Below are 12,842 nucleotides of genomic sequence, written 5' to 3' on the forward strand. Positions count from 1 at the left end.
TCAGTACAGAAACAATAGTCAAAGCCATACAACAAGCAAAATCACTGATAGAAGAAGAGCAACCAGATTTTATCAAATTCTTTAAAGAAAAGAAAATCAATTTTGCTTGGTCCTATGCAGATATGCCTAGAATAGATCCGAATGTGATCATGCATCATTTATCAATCGCTCTAGGAGCTAAGCCAGTGAAACAAAAATTAAGAAAGATGAATCCTCATGTAGTGTTATTGGTCAAAGTTGAACTAAAGAATTTATTAGACGTTGGATTCATTCGACCTATAGACTATGCTGAATGGATTTCAAACATTGTTCTAGTTTCAAAACCTGATGGAAGCATCAGAACATGCACAGAATTTAGAGATGTCAATAAAGCCTGTCCAAAGGATGAATTTCCTTTGCCTAGCATTGACATAATTGTGGATCTAAAAGCAGGCCACACAATGTTATCATTGATGGACGGTTTCTCTGGATATAATCAAATCAAAATTGCCCTAGAGGATCAAGATAAAACTTTGTTCACCTATCCATGGGGAACGTATTGTTGGAATGTCATGCCTTTTGGCTTAAAGAATGTTAGGGCAACTTATCAAAGGGCCATGACAACAATCTTCCATGATATGATGCATACCTTCATGGAGGATTGTGTGGATGATTTACTGGCTAAATCATACACCCAGGTAGAACATCTGAGCATATTAGATAAAATCTTTCAAAGGTTGAAACAGCTCAAGGTCAGACTCAACCCTAAGAAGTGTGTCTGCGGGGTCACATTAGGAAAATTATTAGGCTACATTGTGTCCGCAAATGGCATTGAAGTAGATCCAGTGAAGGTACAGGCCATCATAGAGATGCCACCTCCCACAAACATTAGACAACTCAGATCTTTACAAGGACGGTTGCATTCTATCAGGCGATTCATAGCCCAACTAGCAGATAAAAGTCTACCATTCAATCATTTTCTACATAAGAACATACCTTTCAGATGGGAAGCCAAGTGTGCGGAATCATTCTACCAACTCAAGCAATATCTAATGAATTCGCCAGTTCTGGTACCACCAATAGTAGGGAAGCCGCTCATTCTCTACATCTCAACAACAGAAGTATCATTGGGGGCACTACTAGCACAAGAAGATCAAGAAGCCAAGGAACGAGCTAGATATTACATCAACAGAATATTAAATGGATATGAGCTAAATTATACATTCATTGAGAAGGCTTGCTTAGTTGTGGTATTCACCTCTCAAAATTTTAGCCACTACATGCTAGCTCACACAATCAAGCTAGTAGCAAAAAATGATCCTCTCAAATATTTACTCAGCAAAGCAGCTCTTACAGGTCGATTGGCTAAAGGGGTCATGGTTCTTAGTGAGTTTGATATCTAGTACATAGAACATTGGGCTATCAAAGGACAGGTTATTGTAGATCAACTGGCTAAAGCACCGCTACCAGATAAGCAACCAATGCAGGTGGAATTTCTAGACATGGATGTCCTTACTGTCACAACAAAGCAATGGACCCTATACTTTGATGAATCCTATACACAACATGGATTGGGTGTCGGCATCTTGTTCATTACTCCAGAAGAGCACACAATTCCATGATCTTATAGATTGATGTTTCCATGCACCAACAACATCTCTGAATATGAAGCCCTAGTCACAAGAATCAAAATGGTTGTAGAATGGAAAATCATGGAATTGAGAGTTTATGGGGATTCTCAACTAGTCATCAATCAAATCAATGATGAATATCAGACAATGGATGATAAACTAAAGCCCTATAAGAGAATGGTGGATGATTTCAAATAGTACTTTGTACACATCACCTTCGAGCAAATACCAAGGTTGGACAATAGAGAAGCCAATGAAATGGCCACTGTCACTTCACTACTACAAATTCCAGAGAAACGGAGTCGTTATGAGTTCCTAGTAGAGAAACTATTTTCCCCAGCCTATGGCAATTCTGCATCCCAAGTCATCTATGCCTTAATTGGTTCGGACTCCCCTCTATACGGGACAATCTATGATTATCTTAAGAATAATACCCTTCCACTCGATTTGTCTCGTAACCAAAAATGCATCTACATCCGTCAAGCCGCCCATTATACCTTAACCACTGACACCCTTTACTATTGAGGTCTAGATGGTATGCTTCTTCGTTGCCTTGATCGTAATGAATTTGACTCTACCTTACATGAGCTTCATGAGGGAATCTGTGGCACAAATTCAAGTGGTCCTACTCTCACCAAGAAACTTCTGAGAATGGGATATTACTAGCCGACAATGGAGAAAGACTCTTATCAATTTGCAAAAAGTTGTCCTAAGTGCCGAATTCATGGCAATCTTATCCATGCACCCCCATAGGAGCTGCAATTGTTTACAACATCTTGGCCTTTCTGTAAGTGGTGACTTGATCTAGTAGGGAAAATCCATCCTTCCTCTTCAAATGGACACATGTTCATTATCACTGCAATAGAGTATTTCACAAAGTGGATTGAAGTAGTCCCGATGACCACAGTAACTGGAAAACAAATTGCCTCATTTATTTTCAATTATCTCATTTGTAGATATGACATTCCAAGTTCCATCATAATAGACAATGGACATCCTTTCAAAAATCAAGACGTCCGAGAGCTATGTGAAATATTCAAAATCCAACATCGCTTCTCTACACCTTACTACTCACAGGGGAATGGTCAAGCAGAAGCATCAAATAAAACAATCTTTAAAATCCTCAAGAAAATAGTAAATGATGTGAGTAAGGATTGACATGTACAACTCAATCTAGCACTCTGGGCATACATGAATAGCATCCAGACACCTACAGGGGCTACACCATATTCATTGGTGTACGGATCAAAAGCAATTCTACCTCTTGAGGTAGAAATCCCATCTCTTAGAGTATCTTTGAAGGGCCTCATACCAGATGAGGAGTATCAAGTCAGCAGATTGCATGAACTAGAGATTCTTGATGAAAAACAACAACATGATACCAGCAGTGAATGTGCAGAAGTTAAAATCATAGAGTCATTCCTAGGGCTTTCAAAGTTGGTGATCTTGTACTCAAAGAAAATCCCTGAAATCAACAAGATCAAGAAAAGAAGGGGAAGTTTGAACCTAACTGGTTGGGTCCCTATGTCATCATATCAGCCTACGGATCAGGCACCTATCAGCTAACAACTTCAGAAGGAGACGTGCTTGATGAGCCAACTAGTAGCATCCATTTGAATAAATTCTACACTTGAGTTGTCCGATGCACGAAAAAAGAAAAAAAGAAAAAAAGAAAAATTTAGAAAAATAAAAAAATAAAAAATAAATAAAAAATAAAACAAAAAAGTGCAATAAAACCAAGTGGTGAAAACCTGGCAACATGCACTATTTGCGAGTGACCGGCTTCTCTATCTATCAGTACTCATATCTTTTACATCCATCCAAGACTCAGTGAATAGCCATCGCCCAAACACTTATTCATGTAGCATTATCCTGGACATACTTAGCATAGTCATTGTCCTTGATTATCTGAAGATCAGTTCATCATATCCCACCATGGCTTGGTGATCATCATATGTATTCACATTGATAGATATTTGTGGCTAGGGGCAACATTCCTCTCACTTTAAGCAGTATGCCAACAAACAACAAGGATCGCAACATGCTAAGATAGCAATGTCAACAACTTCTCATCGGGCTAGAAAAAAAGACCATTATATCCAACTACAACTTTAACACACACAAGATGGATGATTTTCTGAATTATAAATTGTTTATATTTGACATAAAAGTTTTGACTATTTTGTATCTTCAATTTTAAATCATTAGTGTGTGCGGAAATGTGGGGTACAGAAACATAAAAGTCTGATTCCAAAGTGTCCACACACACCAATGGGACCCTTGGTGCAAGTTATGGGAGCTATATTGAATAGCTCAACTTCCCAAGGGGTGTTCCATTGTTCTCTATCTCACAAGATCCCTCAAGTCAATGCCTTTTCTCTCAGATCACTGAGGAAAGTGACTTAGGAATGACAACTCTAAGAATGAGTGATGTTTGATTAATTTAGCATGAATGCATTCCTAGATATATATGATATTGAATCTATGACGATTTAAACTAGTATGAATATGATGTTATGATAAAGATTAGTAATCCTATCCTAACAATGTATACTAGTCTAACATGGATATGCTATGATATTTAAAATTACTTCTAAAATGTCATTAAGATGATTTTTATCAAAGAGAGGCTAAATGCTTAGTAAAATGACTATAGATTAGATGCATGAAACTTGGATATATGAAAATGAGAGAATGAGAGCTCTATTTATAGAAAAAATAGGGCAATGGATGGTCTAGATTGAATAATCTTAACAAGGGCCAGGATGGAAAGTTATCAATCTATGTTCACAATTCTCACCAATGAAATGGTGACAATTGTCAACAAGAGACTGCTTGAGAGGAGATGAAAGAAGCATTAAATGCTTGAGAAGACATGATGGTTACCTTAGGAGGTAAGGGTTAAGGTTAGGTTAGGGTTATCCATTAGATAAAGCTTTGTGCAAGGGTTAAAGAGATAACCAAGGTTAAAGCCATGAATGCTTGATGAGACCCTTGGGTTAGATGAGGGTTGAGTTAGAGAGAAAGTCTCTAATCATGCAAGAAGGTTGAGTTAACCATTAATGGTTATGAAGACTTTGAGGGTTAACTTGTTGAGGACATAAATCCTTTAATGGTTATTAAAGACTTTGAGGGTTTGAGAAGTGACTTCCCTTTGGTTAGGGATGTGACAATATTTAGGAGATGAATTAGGCTAAATTGGAAGTGATTAGAACAATCTAGAAGGGGTTTAGGGAGGCAAGTGGGAGATGCAGGATTTTGCAAGTGGATGGAGGGGAATTTTAATTAAAATGAATCACTTTATTTCAATCAAATAGATGCAAATTGCATAAATACAAGTAGGGGATTTAAATAAATAAATTAGATTTATTTATTTGCAAGGATCAATTTAATTAAATGTATATTTAATTTAAAAGGGAGAAAGGGGAATTAATTAAATAAAGTGATTTATTTAATTAAAGGTTATGAAAGGCTTAGGTGAACTTAATTAAATAAATTGAGTAATTTATTTAATTAAATAGATGAATGTGAAGAATTTAATTAAATAGAGGAATAAGGTTAAAATGAATATTAAATATTCACTTAGGCAAGTGGTCAGATTTATACTTGTACATTTTGCCCCTCTTTGAAGTGGCATGTGTGCACATGTTGATTCAAAGAAAATTTGTCGGATATGCTGTCAAAATTTGATCGATATGATGCCACAGATTTGATGAACGATATTGATGATGCCCCCTCAAGAGATGAATCAAACAAGGATTTTGAAATTTTTGTTGATTTGATCAGCGTTTTTTAATTAATTGCATTTTGAATATTTCAACTGTGTTGAATGGAGTTTTATTGATTCATCTCCCGAAAATGATGTTGATAAGGTTAAAAATGAGGAAAATACATGTCCCACTTACTAACCTTGTTGACTTTTACCCTATAAAAAGGTAAAAAGTCATTTTATTCTTATCATTTGCACATTTGTCTCCTTGTGATTGTGACACTTGAGCTCTGACGAAAATGTTGGTTCCCTATGTTTTGCACCAATTCGAGCACATTCGTCGATACCGAAGGCTCGCTGCGTATGGCCCACCTATAAGTGGTCTAAATCTTGCCACATTTTAAAGTGATTTTGTCTGTTTTGATCACGTTTTTTTTTTTTTTTGTTGAAAATTTGTCATTTTAGCGCGTAGGGGTTTTATTATAATGCATACAATAGGAAAGATAGCGCGTAGGGTTTTTATTATAATGCATACAATAGGAAAGATAGCACATAGGGTTAACCTAGCTAGGTTAGCATTTAAGTTGCATTCTGCAGTGCACCAACAAGTTAGAGTAGCGTGTCTAGTAGAGTAGTGATCTGGGTTAGCAGGGTAGCACAGTGGTAAAACCATTTAGCGCATATAGAGTTTTTAGCACGTAGAGTAAAGTTTCTAGTGCATTGGTGAAAAAAGATAGCGCATAAGTAGCAGCTTAGCATATTGGAGGTCTATTTTGGCACATATGATTCAAAATGGGTGAAAAAGGCTTGGAAGAATGCATCGTGGGGTGAATAGATGAGGTAGATGGCTGAGGGGTGGATAGGTGCCTGCTGAGTGTTTCAAGATGGGTCATGAGCCAATGTTTTGCCTATTGTGATAATGTTTGATTTTTGGAGTCTGTTAAAATTTGTTGTCGATATGGAGTGCCAAGCTGAATGATTGTTTGAATGAGGATCCTGATTTTCTTTTGATGTGGATCTGTGATTTTTGCCTTGCGATATGAATTTGATGTCCGATATGAGTTCCAATTCTTGATGTCCAATATGATGCCTAATTTGATGCTTGCGTTATGGATCTTTGATTGTTGATATGGATCTTTGACATTGCTTTCGATATGATGCTTGCGTTATGGGTCTTTGATTGTCAATATGATGCTTGTGTTATGGGTCTTTGATATGATTTCTTGATATGGGTTAGCTTTTCGATATGATGCTTGCATTATGGGTCTTTGATTGATTTCTTGATATGGTGCTTTGATTTTCGATATGGGTCTTTGATTGATTTCTTGATATGGTGCTTTGATTTTTGTTATGGGTCTTGATTTGATGCTTCGTTGTTTCAAGTTGCTTTTGTTTTGATTGGATATATTGGATAGATGTGGGAACTGATGATGGACATTTGTTGTTTTGCAAGCACAACTTGGTGTACTTCAATCACAAGAGCAATTTTCGGGACTGTGGTCATTGATTTTGCGATTGTCACAGGTTGATAGGGATGTGATTGAGAGATACGATTTATCTTCCTTACTAGACATGTCTTGGTATATCATTAATCGAGGTTTGTTGACATCTTTGGTAGAGAGGTGGCATAGTGACACAAACACCTTTCATTTGGCTACTGGTGAGATAACAGTCACACCAGAGGACTATTAACACATTCTGCGGATTCCTATCGTGGGGGCCTTGTTGCCATATGAGAAGAGTAAGGAGGGTGGGACAGAGGCTCTCTGTCACATCTTCCAAGATGATCAGATCTGTGGATATGAGATCCCATGGTAGGAGTTTGTGGATCTAGATTATGCTTCATTGCCCTCTGTACTAGCAGGTTTTATTGGTGGATTTTGTGTCCCGACCGTAGGTCGAAGGGACTAGCTATGGGATGGGGATTGGTTTTGGAGGATATGGTGACACAAGGACACAAGTTTGCATGGGGTTCATGTATGTTAGCCCACCTTTACAAAGAGCTTCATCAGGTGGTGTATTTAGGATACAACTGTTTATCAATGGGGGTGACATTACTACAGGTGTGGGGTTGGGAGCACATTCCTATGTCGAGACCACTTGTAGATAGGGATATGCTAATTGGTCGAGCATATGCTTATGGGTATACAGGTATAGTTTTCCAGCTTAAGCTGGGCAAACTAGAGCACTGGTGGAGAGCGTTGGATGATATCGATACGGTCATTTGAAGATCGTATATGGATTGTGAGGTGTGGGTTAAGGATGGGCTAGAGATGCTCTATGTGTATATGTCGAGATATTTGATCGAGTGGATGCCCTTTATCATTGAGCAATTTTTGCACAGCCGTGTTCAGCGGCAGTATGGGAGATAGTAGGGGATACCACAGGTAGCGTGTTTATATGCTTGCCAGACACAGGATGTGCTAGAGTGGGGACCCACTATGGATAGTGTAGCAGCAGTAAAGGAGTATATGACATTGACAGGCCAGATCTGGGATTATGGAGCTGGGGTTGTTGATGCTTGGATGACAGAGGATTTTGCAGTGTAGTTCATGGCACATGCAGTGGCACAAATATCTGGTCCAACAGAGATGCTACCTACTTTTGATGATGATGAGGATGAGCAGCCAGAGAGGCGAGGGGGAGTTAGACAGAGAGATGAGGAGGGAGAGAAGGTAGGAGATGGAGGTGGAGGTGGCGGAGGAGGTGGTGGAGGAGGGAAAGATGGAGGACGAGGGGGTGATGGTGGGAGAGTTAGAGAAGGAGATAGAGGATGAGATAGAGGACAAGGAGGTGATAGAGGGAGAGGAAGAGATGGAGGGAGAGGAGGAGGGATCCTTCTCGGTGTTGGTGGAGCTGGTAGGGTAGGTGCAGTGTTAGCAGCGGTGGGTGGTATAGAGGATGTTAGGTGACCCAATCAAAGGAGATCTGATTTTCTACCTCCACCGGTGCCTTGAACAAGGACAGGTATGGGTGGGACTATGACATGGGTACCCATTCAGATTAGGGTACCCACCCATTGATAGGATTCACAGATTATGGCAGAGCGGGATACAGAGAGAGAGCGTTGTGGCCAAGTAGAGGATCTTGCTGAGAGATTGGAGAGAGCAACAGGTGGTGCCCCAATTTGGGATACGCTGAGGGAGATACAGTATACGGCTAAGGAGGCTGAGTACTACAGACATTTATATGAGGAGTTGGTCCCTAGAGAGCACAAAGCTCATAGCTATGTAGCTAGTCTATCTACTCGTAGTTAGACGAGGACAAAGAGCAGAGAAGTTATGGGGCCTCCCCGATGTGATCCACCTAGTGGAAATATAGGAGCTAGGCCATCTACCATGAGATCATCAGCCTCAGGAGATAGTCATACCTAAGAGACTTGTCTCAGTTGTATTTTGATCATTTTGTTGTATTTTGACAGACATGATATCCCTTGTACATTTTGACCATTTTTTAGAGATATATATAGCACTGATTTCTTTGATCCACATGTGATGTGTTATGAATGATGATTTATGATATGCATTGATATAATTTTTCTATGATGATGATGCAATGCTTAGATAATAATGCTCTTGATTTTTTATTATTATGTGAATGTGATGGTGTAGTGTATGGATTACTATGATTTATGAGATGTATCTTGAAAATGAGATGTATGATAATGATAATGATGTGAGATGTATCTTGAAAATGAGATGTATGATAATGATAATGATGTGAGATGTATCTTGAAAATGAGATGTGTGATAATGATATGCAAGTTTTAAAATGATATGCAACTAAATGCAAGATTTTACAATGATATGCAACTAAATGATCACCTTCATTTTGTCATTGTCATTCTTGTTTAGTCACTTGGTTATGCTCTGTTTGTGTTTGTCATCATTGAGCTTTTGATATGTTGGAAGTTTATAAAATCATAATGGTATAATTGAACCATAATGACCTGAGTGAAACATACATGGATTTTGATATTGCAAGATGACACAAGCATCAAGGTATAATTGAACCAAGATGACCTGAGTGTTGCTTGCATAAAAAAGATAAGAGCTAACCATTTGTATGCGCAAAGTGGAAAATGTCTTCAATGATATGTTTCCAATCATGTCTCAAAACAAATTTGCACCATACAAGTGATCACCTCATAGACATAAAACCTAAAAATATCAGACTCCCTGTTGCCTTCTCTAGCTTGATGCATCTTCGAGAAACTTAGGAAATCCAATGATTCAAAATTTTAAGATACAAAATAGTCAAAACTTTATGCTAGATGTAAACAAATTATAATTCAAAAAATCATCCATCATTTGTTTGTTAAAGTTATATTTGGATAATGGTCTTATTTTCTAGCCCGATGGATAGTTGTTGACAGGGTTTCCTTAGCATGTTGTTATCCTTGTTTGTTCATTTTTTGGAATGCTTTGAGTGAGAGGAATGTTTCCCCTAGCCATAGATATTTATCGATGTGGATACTGATGGCGATCACCAAGCCATGGTGGGATATGAGGTGAAGAACTATTTTTTTTTAAGATAATCAAGGACAGTGATTACACTAAGTATGTATGAGATAATGCTATGTGAAAAGTGTTGGGAGATGACCATTAGATGAGACTTGGATGGTTCAAAGATATGAGTACTGATATATAGAGGATCTATTCTCTCACAAATAGCACCCATTTCTAGGTTTTCACTACTTGTTTTTATTGCACTTTTTGTTTTGTGTTTGATTTCTTTTGTATTTTTCTAATTTTTTTTTTTTTGTATTTTTTACTTTTTCCATGCATTGGATAGCTCAAGTGTAGAATTTGTTCAGATGGATGTTGTTTGTTGGTTCATCGTGCATGTCTCCTTCTGAAGTAGTTAGTTGATAGGTGCCTAATCTGGAGGCTGATATAATGACATAGAGACCCAACCAGTTAGGTTCAAACTTCCCTTTCTTTTCTTGATCTTGTTGATTTCAGGGATTTTCTTTGAGTACAAGATCATCAACTTTGAAAGCCCTAGGGATGACTCTGTGATTGTAACTTCTGCATATTCACTGCTGGTATGCCTTGAGATAGTCATAGGCATGTTGTTTTTCATCAAGAAGCTCTAGTTCATGCAATTTGTTGGCTCGATACTCCTCATCTAGTATGAGGCCCTTCAAAGATACTCTGAGAGATGGAATTTCTACCTCAAGGGGTAGAATTGCTTCTAATCCATACACCAATGAATATGGTTTAGCCCCTGTAAGTGTCTGAATGCTATTCATGTATTCCCAGAGTGTCGGATTGAGTTGAACATGCCAATCCTTACTCACATCATTTATTGTTTTCTTGAGGATTTTCAAGATTGTTTTATTTGATGCTTCTGCTTGACCATTCCCCTATGGGTAGTAAGGTGTAGAGAAGCAATGTTGGATTTTGAATCTTTCACATAGCTCTCGGACATATTGATTTTTGAAAGGATGTCCATTGTCTGTGATGATGGAACTTGGAATGCCATATCTACAAATGAGATAATTGAGAATAAATGAGGCAATTTGTTTTCCAGTTACTGTGGTCATCAGGACTACTTCAATCCACTTTGTGGAATACTCTATTGTAGTGATAATGAACCTATGTCCATTTGAAGAGGAAGGATGTATTTTCCCTACTAAATCAAGTCACCACTGACAGAAAGGCCAAGATGTTGTAAACATTCGCAACTCCTATGCTGGTGCATGCATAAGATTTCCATGAATTTGGCGCTTAGGACATTTTTTTGCAAATTGATAAGAGTCTTTCTCCATTGTCGACCAGTAATATCTCATTCTCAAAAGTTTCTTGGTGAGAGTAGGACGACTTGAATGTGTGCCACACATTCCCTCATGAAGCTCATGTAAGGTAGAGTCAGATTCGTTATGATAAAGGCAACGAAGAAGCATACCATCTAGACCTCAACAGTAAAGGGTGTCAGTGGTTAAGGTATAACGGGCGGCTTGATAGATGTAGATGCATTTTTGGTTACGAGACAGATCGAGTGGAAGGGTATTATTATTAAGATAATCATAGATTGTCCTGTATAGAGGGGAGTCTGAACCAATTAAGGCATAGATGACTTGGGATGCAGAATTGACATAGGTTGGGGAAAACAATTTCTCTACTAGGAACTCATAACGACTCTATTTCTCTAGAATTTGTAGCAGTGAAGCGATAGTGGCCATTTCATCGATCGCTCTGTTGTCCAACCTTGGTATTTTCTCAAAGGTGATATGTACAAAGCACTAGTTAAAGTCAACCACCATTCTCTTATATGGAATTAGTTTATCATCCTTTTTCTAATATTCATCGTTGATTTGATTGATAACTAATTGAGAGTCTCCATAGACTCTTAAGTCCGTGATTCTCCATTCTACTACCATTTTGATTCCTATTACCGGGGCTTCATACTCAGTCATGTTATTGGTGCATGGAAACATCAGTCTATAAGATCGTGGAATTGTGTGCCCTTTTGGAGTGATGAACAAGATGCTGACACCTAATCCATGTTGGGTATAGGAACCGTCAATGTACATGGCCCATTGCTTGGGTGTGACAGTAAGGACATCCATGTCTGGAAATTCCACCTGCATTGGTTATTTATCTGGTAATGGTGCTTCAGCTAGTTGATCTGTAATTATCTATCCTTTGATAGCCCGTCGCTCCGTGTATTGGCTATCAAACTCCCTGATAATCATGACCCATTTAGCTAGTCAGCCTATAAGAGCTGCTTTGCTGAGTAAATACTTGAGAGGATCAATTTTTTCTACTAGCTTGATTGTGTGAGCTAGCATGTAGTGGTGGAACTTTTGAGAAGCAAACACCATAGCTAAACAAGCCTTCTCAATGAATGTATAATTTAGCTCATATCCATTTAATGTTCTGCTGATGTAATATATAGTTCATTCCTTGCCTTTCGGATATTCTTGTGCTAGCAATGCCCCCAATGATACTTTCATTGTTGATATGTAGAGGATGAGCAACTTCCCTGCTATTCATGGTACCAGAACTGGTGGATTCTTTAGATATTGCTTGAGTTGATAGAATCATTGGAAATGTATGTTTTTATGTAGTAGATGATTGAATGGTAGACTTCTATCTACTAGTTCAGCCATGAATCGCCTGATAGACTACAGTCATCCCTATAGAGATTTGAGTTAGCTAATGTTCTTGGGAGGTGGCATCTCAATAATGACTTGTACCTTCACTGGATCTACATCAATGCCTTTTGTAGATACAATGTAGCCTAATAGTTTCCCTGATGTAACCCCGAAGACACACTTCTTAGGGTTTAGCCTAACTTGGAATTGCTCCAATCTTTGAATTTTTTTATCTAATATGCCCAGATGTTCTGCCCAGGTGAATGACTTAGCCAGTAAATCATTCACATAGTCCTCCATGAAAGTATGCATCATATCATGAAAGATTGTCATCATCGCTCTTTGATAGATTGCCCCAACATTCTTTAAGACAAAAGGCATGACGTTCCAAAAATATATTCCCCAAGGATAGGTGAACGCA

The sequence above is a fragment of the Cryptomeria japonica genome, chromosome 11, assembly GCF_030272615.1.
Source record: "Cryptomeria japonica chromosome 11, Sugi_1.0, whole genome shotgun sequence".
Taxonomy (NCBI): domain Eukaryota; kingdom Viridiplantae; phylum Streptophyta; class Pinopsida; order Cupressales; family Cupressaceae; genus Cryptomeria; species Cryptomeria japonica.